We start from the raw sequence: 14,888 nt of genomic DNA, 5'->3' as shown, positions 1-14,888 counted from the left end.
ATATTTCAAATGCTACATGAAATAAACATCTACTTGTATTTTGTCCTTTCCAGCATCACTTTCTTTGAGAGGAAAACTCCAATCTTCCTCAATAAAATGTATCTTCCAGACTCTCAGTCCTTATAGCTTAAATGGAGCAACCTTGTTGCTAAACTGTTTATTTCTAAATTGATTGCCCCAGAGTCTTAGACATTTGTAGAGTACCCATTTCAAAGCAGATAAAAGAATATTCTCCTCTTTAAACTTTGGAAGCTCTCAGATCAGACCTGTTGAAGATTATCATCCATTCATAGTAGCATATTTATTCTGTATTTCAGCTAAATATTTATTGAAGCCTTTTTTCCACCTATGACACTGTGAATCTTTGCCTTTACCTTTACCAGGTAAAGATCATATCCAATATATTTAAACTTCATTTGCAACTCTCCTAAATGCATAGTTCCCATCCCTAGGCTTCTGGTAGATGCTTATGGTCCACACTCTATGGTTAACAGTATGATTTTTCCATCCATGTTTCCATCAGTGATAACTGTATGATTTTCCTCTTTGTCAAGTGTGGTTTTTGAACACTGCTTCTCTATTTTATGGAAGAATGCTGGCTCTGCAGATTGACACCTTTGCATGTGAATGTTGGCTGCACCACGTTAGCTACAGGACCTTGGGAAACTACTTAACACCTTAAAGTATAATTTTCTTCACCTTCAAAATACGTAATAATTTATATCTACCTCATATGACTGTTGTAGGTATAGACTAGTATAGCCATCACATGTAATTAGCAGAGCTCGGGGCACTTGGTAAACACTATAAATATTAGACATTATTATTATCACTATTATTCTTATTGCAAAGCAGTCACTCTGAGTACTCTTTTCAGTATATTTGCTCCACTTTTAAGTTGTTAAATTTTTATAGCATCTTCCAATATTTTGAGGACTGAAAACAGGCAATTTTTACTCTAAGACACAAAATCACTATTGCTACTCAATCTTTTTTTTTAATGTAATAGGCAAAACTTTATTTTTTATTTTATTTTTTTAAATTAATTAATTTATTTTTTTGCAGTACACAGGCCTCTCACTGTTGTGGCCTCCCCCGTTGCGGAACACAGGCTCCGGACGCGCAGGCTCAGCGGCCATGGCTCACGGGCCTAGCCGCTCCATGGCATGTGGGATCTTCCTGGACCGGGGCACGAACCCATGTCCCCTGCATTGGCAGGCAGACTCTCAACCACTGCGCCACCAGTGGAGCCCTATTTTTTATTTTTAACCATTTTTAATTGAAGTATAGTTATCTGACAATATTATGTTAGCTTCAGGCGTACAGCAAAGTGATTCAGTTATATATATATATATGTATATATATATATACATACACGTATTCTTTTTCAGATTCTTTTCCATTATAGGTTATTACAAGACATTGAATATAGTTCCCTGTGCTATACAGTAAGTCCTTGTTGTTTATCTATTTTATACACAGTAGTGTGTATATGTTAATCCTAAATTCCTAATTTATCTCCTTCCACCCCCCTCTATCCCCTCTGGTAACCATAAGTTTGTTTTCTATGTCTGTGAGTCTATTTCTGTTTTGTAAATAAGTTCATTGGATCTTTTACTGGTAATTTGGTGATAAAATAATATTTATCTCTAATAACTCTAAGCATGATAGATAGATAGATGTCAGTGTGTCTATCTCTACCACAAGATTTTATCAACAGTCTTAAGAACTGAGAGTTTGTACATCTTACTATCTCCAGACTAGCATATGACCTGGTACTCAGAAAGAAGAAAGGGAGGGAGGGAAACAGGGAAGAGATACCAAAGAATTACCTCATACACACACACATACACATACACACACACACACACACACACACACCATACACATATGCATAAATATATATTTCCCTCATATAATCAAAATGTCAAGAAACTGTCCAAATTCCTTATTTCTTTAAGCTATAATGTGTCCAATATTTCTTTAAATGACTGTGTCATTTGATGCTTTTTTAAAAAGTATGTCAAAACAGAGATATTGCTTTGTTATACATATACTTTGTGTGAACACATTTCATTCATTCAACACAAAATTATTAATCACCTACTGTGGGGTAAGCTATATGTTAGATCTTGTGCATGTGAAGATGGATAAAATACAATCTCTGCTTTTATGCAGATTACAGATTAACAAAGCAGAATGACTAGAAGGTAGATAAATTGAGATATAACAAGTTATAAGTTAGAATAGATCATGAGGATAAGGTAACCAACACAATGGGAAATTGAATGGTTGTCCTAACACTACACCCTGGTTCTTTTACCCAGAAAAAGATGCATTCATTTAAAATCTTTTAAAAATTAATATTAATTTTGCTCTCTCACATCTGAGCCTTTGAAGACCACTCAGGAGCACCCTTCCTGCCTTCCCTGTACAGGTGCCCATATTTTCTTTTCTAACTCAACTCTTTAACTTTTGCCTCTATCAGTTCTCTCCTCCTGAAAGTGAATGGTAAGGGCACAACCAATGGTGAAGGCAGGAATGGGGGCATGATAATCTACTGGGATACAAGCAAATATATCAGACATTACTCTTTTGGCGTAATGACAGAAACTCAACTCAAACTTGATTATTTAGGCAAGGAAAGTGAATGTACTGTCCTTCAACCAAAGTGTAAGGGTGAGGAATGTGCCACTCATTGGAGACTACTGCAGCAGGGTTCTCTCACCGTCTCACAGGCCTACTATTTCCACAATGTTCATCTCATTCTTTCAGACACATTTCCTCCACTCTGTGGAAACAATGGCTACAGCTAGCTTCCAGGCTATTATAATACAGCAAGAGCCCCTTCTATTTTCTTTCATTTGAAAAACTCTTTAGAAAGGTTTTGATTAGCCAGGTGACACCGGGAACAATGAAATGTGATCCGAAGAGTAAGGTCTAAGATGATTGTGGCTCTTGTTCAACCACACAGTGGTGGGAAAGGAAGAAAGAACACATCTGAGAAGAAGGGTAATGAGTGATGGGGCAAACAGAAGCAGCCATACATGCATGCTGGTTTTCAGTGAATGTCTACTGAGTTCCTGCAATGTGCCCAGCACTGCACTGGTGCCACAGTCTAGTAGGGGAGAATAAGATTATTCAACTAATCTACAAATAAGCCCTCCCAAAGGAGGACAGGAGCAGCTGCCCTGTTCCAGGTGAGTTCCACTCTCAAGCAGCTCTCTGAACATGACCACAGCCAGCTCTATCAGCCTGGTATCAGTCAGGAAAACTAAGCCACTGTGTCTCCAAAATAGTCTCTAAATTTCATTTAGAAATTAGGCTTTACACAGATGTCGGAGAGCTGGGGAGGGAAGATCAGAGAGTTGCCATGGAAAACCAAGGACACCAAAGCTGGAAAGTTAGGGAAGTTTTTGAAGACCTCTACCATCTGCAGCAATGATGTTGGTGGTTCTCACATGCTTGCTTGAAAAGCTGCTATGACTCTTCATGCTTACCTAAAGTCTGGCTGTCACCACATCCAGAAAATAATAGCTTTAACTTCTCTTCTGCTTTCCAAACCTCATGCAACTTCCTCTCAAAGGGAAATTCTACCCAGAATGAAATAGGGAAGGGGAGTCTGGGGAATGTAATTTCCCAGACCTTAGAAGGGTGCGATTATGATGCTGAGTTGGCAGCAGACAATCCATCACAGCATCCTTACCCTGTTTCAGATGTTAGCATGTTGGCCAACGTTCACTGATGACCCATTCCTGCCAGTCACTGTGCTCAGTATTTCATATGTGTTTTCTCACTGAAGCCCTAAAACAACCCCAGTGCTGGTGTGAGATGGAGAGAGTAGGAGGGAGAGAGTGTTTTATTTTCTACATTTTATAGATAAGAAAACCAAAGCCAAGAGAGGGAACTGGCCAATGGTTCTACAGCTGAAGTAACAGTTGAGCTGTGGTTCAAATCCTAATCTCTGACAAGAAAACCCGATTTTTGAACTGCACACACCATTGCCCCACTAATCTACTCCTTCTTTGATGTAATCGTTGGTTATGGCCAAGGGAGCCAAAGCTAGTTTATTTTCCCATGTAGTTTCACTGCAGATGGCACTTCTGATTTCAGTGACTGTTGTCATTTGGGGAAATATGTTTAGGGGATGCATAAGGCTTAAAGTCTAAAAGATAGATGGATTCTCCCCCACCAATTGTGAGGGAAACTATATAGACCGTGTACACCATGGATGGATGGGATTCCTTCTCCAAAATTATTCAAGGCAAAAAAAAAAAGTATTTGCAAATGACTTAGTGATAGGACTAATCCTTTTTAAAATGGGTAATAGTAACTCTTCTGGGAAATTTTAAGAAAAATTTATGTGCTCATGAATTGTAACATAGTATGAAAGTATGATAAGATGAATTGAAAGGTGCTACTGCAATGAAAATGCAAGGCAGTTATAATGGAATATGAGACAAAGAGAGCTTGCCAGAAAAAAATGTACTAGTGGTTAATCAGAACAATTTTTGAAAGGAAGAGAGAAAAATAAGAGAGAGAACAAGAGAGGATGTAACAGAGGTTGATAATATATAAAAGATTCAAGTAAAATATTCTGGTCCTCAGAAAGAAGCAATCAGTAGAGCAAGAGTGTTCAAAGGGCTTAGTGAAGAAGCCTTCAATACCACTCCAGTCCTTCTGTAGGATCTCACACTCCCCATACAATCTCTGCTTGCTAATTTCATTTCTAGGTACTTTGATATTGGGAGTGGGGTATCTTGTATAATAAATATGATCTTTTTTGATTACTGCAAAGATGTATTCTAAAATAAATACATATATCTGAAATTTGCTTTATAAATGCATTTCGGATACATATATAATCAAACTCACAAATTTCCCAAGACCTCACTATAGAAATGATATATTGAAATCTTGGACACAGAAAGCTGAGAGCCAAATACTAGGCCACTATGACAACTCCATCAAGACTCAGAAGCCCCATGGGTGTCATCATGAAATAGCTGTCAGCCTTACCATCCTGTGTTCACAGAGAAAAATGCAGATGTATTTCAGTCCATGTGAAGATGAAAAAACTGTGTCAAATTTGTGCCACTGGGAGTTAGTGTGCTGTAATTCTGATTTCTCAACTTGTATGGGGAGGATGTTACAAGGCTGTCCCCATTTGGTATCTGTGATGATTTAAACACCTGATCTTAAGAATGGCAGTAAAACTACCCTCTAGGTGCAAGAGAACATAGTTTTATTAATAATTAATAATCAATCTTCCATATTAGGGGGATGGATTCAAGAAATGAAATGATTTTTTAAAAAAAATTCATGAGGCACAAGCAACAAATTGTCTATGATAAAATGATATTTTAACCCTTTTGTCTGGTATTTGCATATCCTAACAATAAGCATCATCAAATGTGAGGTAATTAAACATAGTAATTTGCTAATTCCAAAGACGTTTCATGTCAAATTTTGAGAAGAAATAAGAATGATGTCACTTGTGAAAAGCAAACAGGCTACCTGTAGTGGTTTACAGTCACTCAATTGAACTACTCAGAGTTTTCAATGCTTATGATCTCTAGCTATTCCTAGATATTTTCTCCAAAGTCTTTAAGCTTCTTCCTATTCAACTGGTACAAGCTGCAACATGCCAACTTGTCATCATTCTATCATCCCTCACCACTGAAATTCAAAAGAAAATTCTTGCTGAGGTGGCTTGGAAGGAAACACAAAATTGTAAAATTATTAGTAAATAAGGCCTCTGGCCAGCAGTCAGGTAGCATGCATTCATTGTGAAACTCAATGCAGCCTCAAGGGTCTCTGCTATCTCCTCTTAGGGTGGCTTCTGAACTGTAGCTGGAAAAATGCAAAATATAGATAAGTGGATGGAGTCAAGTGGCATGGGGATTTGGTAAAGCCACTTTTAATTTCTGGAAGTCTGTATGAAAAATAAAACCAAAATCAAAATTCAGAAGTGTTGGGTAGAGTCAACCCAATCTCTAGATATTTGGCTGTACAGACTCAAAAGCCCCAAGCCTTCTGGCCAAGTGCAGTATGATTGGCAGCTCGCAGAGATGTCTGGGATGGAAATAGCAGGCGTGTGGATCACGGCTGAGGTGAGTAAAACAGAAATGTGTAAATCCCTGGAGAAAGAGTGTGGAGAGAGGGAAATGGTATTTTGGCATTCAAGGAACTTTCTGGATTCAGTATATCATATCAAATAAAAGATAATGTGCACTTGGCAATAGAAATAAAACTTTAGGAAGGACTCATTAGGTGAGCTCAATCTGATTCCTTTGAAAGAAATTCTGCCTCAGGTTGTAGAGTTGAGTAATTATGAATGTCAAGAAGAAACTTATTTAATTATAAATCAGAATGGGGATGAAACTGAATAGTAGCAAAAGGGAAAATAGGAGCAGCAGTGATTAAATGGTTTCAGAATAGTGTAATAGTACTTAGGCAAGGGTAATAAATTGCCGAAGTGTGAACTTAGTTTACAAACTTGTGACATATGGCCCTGCTGGGTTGATTTCTATTTTATCTAAGTTGGTGTTTTCAACCTGTTCTGTAATAGCCATGTCTCACTGTGTGTGTATTTGCTTTTCTTCTTGTCTTGACATCACATGCTGTACAGACACCACCATTAAAGCGTTTTCATAGTGAAAAAAAAAAAGTTCTCACCGGTAAATCATGTACCAGCCAATTTCAAAATGAAAAGAAAAACACATGCAAACACACACCCTTATTCCCATAAAAATTCAGGTGTTAACCTTGAACCTCTGACATGTGGTGACAAAGAATGTAGATGCGTAGGAGAGTCAAACAGAATCAGTAGCACCTTATTATCAAGTTCTACGGACCTCTGTTAATTCTTCAATCTTCAACATGGGGTCTACCTACCTATGCTGTAACATCTTTGAAATGAGGGAGTTATGATGGGGTAAGGCTTTATATAGAACAAACTTGAGTCTAGGACATGGGTCCATAACATATTGTGGAGAAGGAAGGAAGGGAGGGAGGGAGGGAGGAAGGGAGGAAGGAAGGGAGGAAGGAAGGGAGGGAGGAAGGAAGGAAGGAAGGAAGGAAGGAAGAAAGGATCCAGATAATTATGAGTTAGAATAATAGGCTGACAGTAATAAAGATTCCCAAGGTATATATATTCCAGAAAGTGTGAAAATGAGAGAGAGAAGCTCTGAGGAATGATATGGAAGTAAAGGAAGACAAGCTGCTCCATGATGAGGTACCACAGAAAGTTTCTGCGGTGGCAGTGTTCTGGACCAATTGTGGGACCGTTTTGACAAGGATTTTATACACCAAATAAGGGATGGACATATTTTAAAATTCCATATGGATTATTTTGAACCTAACTGGTCAACTGTATGTTTGCTTCTCATCATACAAGAAAGATGATAGTCAAAGCCAGTATGCTTACCTAGGATTGGGTGTAATTCTCTGATGTCTGGTAAGCTCCTGTTTTCTTCACCTCTTCACAACATGCTAGGTTGGAAAGCAATTAATGGAGAGTATTATTATTACTACAGAGATGACCTTATATTTACTTTTCTTTTTTAAAAGAAGGAAATCACCTGCAAATTTCAGTTCTTAATTTTCAATATAATGCTGCTTGGGCATTTTTTACAATATACCAGTGTGTAGAACCACTATCAATGGTAAAGAACTCTTAAAAAATCAAAAGATACAAAGACCAAAATCCATTAGAAAAATGTGCAGAGAACCTGAATGGACAATTTACAGGGTATGATATGCAAATGACCCTTAAACATGAAAAGATGCTCATATTAAATTTTTGTCCACCAATCCCAATTTTAGTAATCTAACCTAAACATACATTCCTCAAAGTACAAAAATGTATGCTCAAGGGTATTCACTGCAGCATTATTTGTAAAATCAAAATAGTGGAAATGACCTAAATGCTCACACATATGAGAGCTGTTGAATAAACTAGGGTACTTTCATACAATGGAGGACTATCAAGCTATAAAAGGAATGAATATCTCTATTAACTGATATTGAGGGATTCCAAGGATATATGCATTAGATGAAAAAAAGCAAGGGCCCCCAATTTTTTATTACACTCTACCTTTTGTGTGAGAAAAAAGGCCATACATGTGTATGCATATTTCTTTCTTTCAACGTATCTGTTCTATAGACTGAATGTTTGTGTCCCTCCAAAATTCATGTTAAATCCTAACCCCAAATGTGATGATATTAGGAGATAGACATGTCACATAAAATATACACATACCTGTAAAGTAGCAGATAGTGCAGTTAAGAACACATTTATCAACTATTCCTAATTTTAAACTCTGTCAATATTTATACTGATCTCTAGGCATTCTCCCATCTCCCATAATTCTGAAATGTTTACTACAACTTCTTCTTTTTCATTTACCAAAAAAATTCCTCATTTCCTCATGATTTTTTTCTTCTCTTACCCCCCTTCTAAATGCCTACAGCTTCATTCACCAGAACTATTTCTGACTGCTCACTGTAAACTTAGTTCACTATGGAATTATTTCAAACCCCAAATTCTTTAAATAGGTTAAAGATTCCCTTTAAAATTTTAGACATGGATTGTCTGTAGTTTTTGCAGTTATAGCACGTTACTTGGGAATTCCCATCTGTATCCAATGTGAAACTGGCCTCATGCCACAGTTATTTTCTTGAGTTTCTTTCCTAAAAGAAAAAAAAAGGAGAAGAGAATTAACCCTAAAAATAACAATCATATTTCCATACACATCAATGTGAGTGTATTCTTTCTCAATACCTTATCTAGTATTTTTTTCTTTGTATTTATTTATCTAGAGCCCAGCTTGCTAGACAGCTTCACTGGAAACTCATCTAATATGTGGCTACAACTGCAGATCTGCAAAGGGATCAGCATGTGTCAATATCATACAAAAAGTGCAATGTAGTATAATATAAACCAAGAGACAGTTTTGAACGGTATGAATTTCAGGCCTATTTACATAGAAGATATTTATTCTAGGAGACCTAACATTATCCATGAACAGACAAATTCATCCATACAAACATAATCAACCAATGTTGTTGATTATCCTCATGGAAAAGACCAGAGGGCTTAACTGTGATTCTTTTAAACCTTCCAATTCCAACTGAACTCTAATAAAACAGTAGGTCTTCTTACAGATCCCGGAGGTTGATATAAAATTATATGAGTAAGTAAGTATTCAATTACATATTTTCTAATTTTAGGATTTTTCGTATTCTTCCTTTGTTATGGACTTAATATTGTGTCCCCCTCAAGATTCACATGTTGGAGTCCTAACCCCCAATGTGAGGGTATTTGGACATGGGGCCCTTGGGAGGTAATTGGGATTAGAAGAGGTCATGACGCCATGAGGGTGAAGTCAACATGATGGGATTAGTGCCCTTACAAGAGGACTGTCAATGTGTGCGCATGCGTGTGTGTGTGTGTGTGTGTGTGTGTGTGTGTGTGTGTGTGTGTGCGTGCGCGTGATGTGAGGCCACAGTGAGAAGGCAGCTGTCTGCAAGCCAGGAATAAAGCCTTCACCAGAAAATGACCATGCTGGCTCCTTGATCTTGGACTTACAGCCTGTAGCTTGTCTTTTCATGTTTCAAACAAGGTCTTTCGCAGAAGAAATATTTTTAATTTTGATGAAGTCCAATTTATCAGTGTTTCCTTTTACGAACTGTGCTTTTTGTGTCAAGTCTAAGAATTCACTGGGAAGCCCTATAACTGTGGATTTGTCTTTTTCTCCTTTCAGCTTTGTGAGTTATTCCTACCATATTTTCCAACTCTGTTGTCTAGTACATACATATTTAAGATTGCTGTGTCTTTGTGGATTGGTCCTTTTATAATTATATAATATCCCTCTCTGTCTCTGGAAATTTCTTTGCTCTGAAGTGTACTGATATTAGTATAGCCACTCCTACTTTTCTTTTTTTTTAATATTTCCATGATATATCTTTTCCCATCCTTTTATTTTCTACCTGCTTATCTCATTATATTCAAAGTGATTTTATTGTTATCAGCATACAGTTGGGTCATATTTTTAATCCAATATGTCAATCTCCATTGTTTAACTGGCATATTTAGACTATTTACATTTCGTGTTATTATTGATATGTTAGGGCTTTAGTTTGTCGTTTTTTGGGGTTTTTTATTTTTGCTCCTTCTGTTTTTTATTTCTCTGTTTTCTTTTCATGCCCTCCTGTGGGTTACTTGAACATATTTTATAATTCTCTTTTGATCTATCTATAGCATTTTGAATATGCCTCTTTGTATAGATTCCCTGGTATATACATAGGTATAGGTATATGTAACATCACAGTTTACTGATGTTCTCATTTTACCAGCTCAAGTGAAGGATACAAACATTAGTTCCCTTTACTTCTCATTACACTTACCCACTTATAATTATCTTAAATATTTTCTTTACATATATTTAGAACTGCAACAGTTTTATAATTTTTGCTTTAACCATCAAACATAATTTTGAAAACTCAGGAGAAGAATATAGGCCTACTGTATTTACTGATATTTTTGCTTATTATGTCCTTCCTTCCTGATATAATAAGGTTCCTTCTTATATTGTTTCCTTTCTGTTCAGAGAATTCCTTTAGCCATTCTTTTAGGGTAGGTCCCCTGGGACAAATTCTTTTCATTTTCCTTCCTCTTGATGTCTCCTTCACTTCCGAAACACATATTCATTAGCTGTAGGATTGAGCTGACAATTCAGCACCTGAAAAATACTGTGCCACTTCCTTCTAGTCTCCATGGATTCTGATAAGAAATCTTGTCATTCTAATTATGTTTCTCCTACACATGAGATGTTGTATCTCTATGACTGTCTTCAAGATTTGTCTTTAATTTTCACTTTAATTTTGATGCGCTTTGGCATTGATTTCTTTGGGGCTCATTCAGTGTCCTAATTCAGTAGGTTACGTCTCTTGCCAAATTTGGGAAGTTTTCAGCCATTATTTCTTTGAATATTTTTTCAGACCTGCCTTCCTTCTCTCCTTCTAGGACTCCAATGACATGAATATTAGCTCTTTTGTTATAATCTCCCTGGTCCCTGAGGCTCTGTTCATTTATGTTTAGTTTATTTAATCTCAGATTGAATAATTTCAATTTTTTATTTTTTCAATAATTTCAAAGCTATTTGTTTCTTTGTCCACTCCATTCTACCACTGAGCCCATCCACGGGCCTTTAATTTTGCCTATTGTATTTTTCAGTTCTAAAATTTCTATTTGGTTCTTCTTTATACCATCTATTTCTTTGCTGAGACTTTCTAATTTTTTATTTGTTTCACATATATTTTTAGTTGCTCAGTGAAGTATTTTTATGATGACTCTTTTAAGGTATTTGTCAGATAATTCTAACACCTAGGTCATCTTGGTGATTGTCTCTTTTCACTGAGTAGGAGATCTCCCTGGTTCTCATTGCAAGTGACTTTCTGTTGCAACTGGGACATTTTTGTTTTATGTTCTGAGACTCTGGATCTTAAACTTCTGCTTTAGCTAGCTTTCTCTCAAACTGCTCTGGCAGGGGAAGGGGGAAGCACTATATCATTATTGTTAGGTTGTGGTAGCAGCTTACATTACCCACTTATCCTCCACTGGCACAAGGAGGGAAGCTCCTCATTATTGCTGGAGGAGCGGGGAGGCATGGTGGTGGCTTAGCTATTTTGAAAGTCTTGACTTTTCACTAGGGATCCTCTGATTCCACCTGAAGGAGGGGAAGGGATGCTTTACTACTTCTGGGTGGGAGACAAAATCCAGTCTCCCTAGTTAGTCTCCACTAACCTGGAGGCTTAGAATGAGGCTTATTATTGGCCAGCAGGGATAAAAGTCCCCGTTCCCTACTTGGCTTTCCCTGACATCACCACAGTGGGGGTGTTGGGGTGTCTCATTAGAACATCACGAAGGCAAATTCTAGGCTTTCCACTCAGCTTGTACAGGTTGAAGTTTAGGGTGATACTACAGAGTTTTATGTGGGGCTTGGTTTGAATAAAATGACTATTATCTAAATGTTTTCTGTCTTGGATCACAGAATTTTAGTGTTTAAAGGAACTTTAAAAATTATACAGTCCAATCCTCTAATTTTATATATGAGGCCCAGAGAAATTAAATATATTGCCTATGATCATAATTTCTAGTTAGCATTAGATATTGGATTAAAACATAATCTTAAAACTCTTTGGAGTCCTACTTCAAGGTTTTTTCTCTTTTACTAGGTACTTTGTACAGCCACATTTAATTCAGGCAATGAAAGAATACCATATTAAATATTTCAAAATCATTTTGTATTTTTAGACAACTATGCATTTGTAAATTTAATTGCCCAAATATAAATGTTTCGCTTTATCAATGTATGATATTATAGCAAAGTCCTGAAGTTTCTAGAGCTATAATTTCAATAAAAATTGGTGTATTCACATGACCTAATGGTTAGATATTTCTTCTCCTTTCTCCTATAAATTTTTCCAACACTTGCCTTGACATTTGCTCCTAAAATACTTCACTGTTTGAAGTTTAACAGGATATATGCCATTGTAAGAAATGCTATCTTTTCAAAGCTGTGCCTTAAAAGCAGCTCATTTCTCATAGTTCCCAATGGCATATGTCATAATAGAAGAAGATGAGGTATATTTAGAATTTTTGGTATGCTCCTTGGAAGAGGTCTTCGCCTTGGAATAAGAGGAACACGACTGAGGTGTTATCCTTAACACCAGGATTAGAGAATTGGTAACTATCCAAAATGGAGACAAAGACTAAGTCTACCAAATTCCAAAACATTTTTTTGCAGGAGGATTTCCTCAGTTAAAAGTGTCTCTTCAGTCCATGTCTGCTTTTCAGTGTTCGAAATTAGAATGTGAATTTATTTTATTAAGGATAATAAATGAGAATTCTGTCTATGCTTTCAAGAGAGACTCACTGACAGCCAATTGGAAACTTGAGATTAAAAACCCTAATATCTGTCTATAGAAAAGACATTTACAACACAAACATTTTAAGGTTTAACATATACTTTTACCTCTTATAAGTAATGAACTGTCTATATTAAAGACCCAAATTGTGTGCATGATAGAAAAAGTGGGGTGAATAGAAGCAATAAGTTACTGCACTGTGTTTGAGAGAAAAGAGTACACTGGATGTGCAAGTGTAGAAAAATATAAAATGTCATAGGAATATAGTATGAAAATAGGAGCTTATGAGTTATAACAACTAGTGATACATTCATTTGTGCCGATCATATTATTACCTAATATTTCTGTATATATGTACAATAATTTTGGCCTTCTATTACTTAAGGCTCTGCCACATTTAGCTGATATACAATTTTCATTTTAACACAAAAATCTTCCTTTTAACATTTAAACAATACTTACTGAGTACATAATCACATAATAATTTGTTGTGATATTAATATAATAATTTGTTAAGTATCTGCTATGAACTGGACCAAGTACTAAAAATTGTTTAAACCTAATTATATCTTTATATGTTTGTAGTTCTGTGACATGACATATATTTTGCAAATGTGCAAAATTACAATCAAGATTGTGTGATATATGTTGTAAGAGCAATAAACATCATTCTAGTACAGAAGATGAATGATAACTGATTTCTTTTGAACTTCTAAATTCAAGCCCAGGCAACATGTAAAAATACTCCACAGTTAGAAAAGCCCAGGAATCTTGTTTCTAAATTTAAAATCTACCATAGAAGAGAGGATGATTTTCTTAAATTTGCACTTAAGAAAGAAATACAGGCATACAGAGCCAAAAAAAAAGGTTACTTAATGTTAATCTACTTTGATAAAGATTTATATTCCTCTATGAAACCAGATGGTAAAGATTATATATTTTGATATAAAATGGGTAAATATGCCATGATGGAAAGAAAGTATTATGGAGAGAACTTTGATCTATGGAGGTGCTAGAAACAATTAAAGATATGAAAGAAGTAAGTATCACCAGTCCCAGATGGAGTTCCTGTGAATTCGACTAAGTGTTCCAAGACTATTTGACAATTCCTCCAGCAGATGTTTTTAATCTTGGATTGAGAGCCCAAGCATTACCTGGATGCATGAAAAAGGCTACTTTGGAAGTGATGGCAGGAAAGGAATCAGGATTTTGACTCTGGCTCTCCATTTTAATTGGTCTTGGTGACATCGGTATCTGTCAGCCAACACCCACTCTTTGGTGATTATCTCTGTAGGATGCATAAGAAAGAATGTGGGTCAAAAGGACCATTTGTAGACTATGGTAAGAAGGAAATCAAACATGGTTATATAGTCCCTAAAGGTATCCAACAGTAAAGTTTTACACACAACAAGGGAATTAAAAGAAGCGCGGATTAGCTTCCTTTAATAAGGGTAGACTTGGAAGTAGTATGCCATCCTTCTAGATGACAGAGCAGTGGACATCTCATCCTGACATGGCCCAAATATTACAGACAACTTAGAGTTTGAGGGACTACTGGGAAATTATTATCAGAAAAAAAATCTTGGCATAACTGCAAATAGTGAGTTGTCTACTACTGCAGCCTGGAGTTTTAGATGCAATGTAAAAGTTCAAGAAAAAAGATGATTTTAGGTTCAATGATGTTTGTTTTGTAGGCAACAAACAGCAAATAAATAGTCATTTACCTCTTTACTATTGGGTAATTTGAAAAGAAGGGTATTTCCAAAGACAGAGGAAATGATCAGTAGACTTTTCATTCATACCATGGAAGTTTTTTGTTAGCACCTTCCAAATCTCATTTGGCAAAAGTCAAATATATTCTCAGCAGAATGCAAATGTGCAAAACTCCAAAAAGGATTTGCTTCCCATGGGCACATGGAAATTTCACAAGGCAAGTGTGAAATTTCAGTGGCAAA

The sequence above is a fragment of the Orcinus orca genome, chromosome 9 (genome assembly GCF_937001465.1).
Source record: "Orcinus orca chromosome 9, mOrcOrc1.1, whole genome shotgun sequence".
Lineage (NCBI taxonomy): Eukaryota > Metazoa > Chordata > Mammalia > Artiodactyla > Delphinidae > Orcinus > Orcinus orca.
This window is presented reverse-complemented; position numbering follows the sequence as displayed.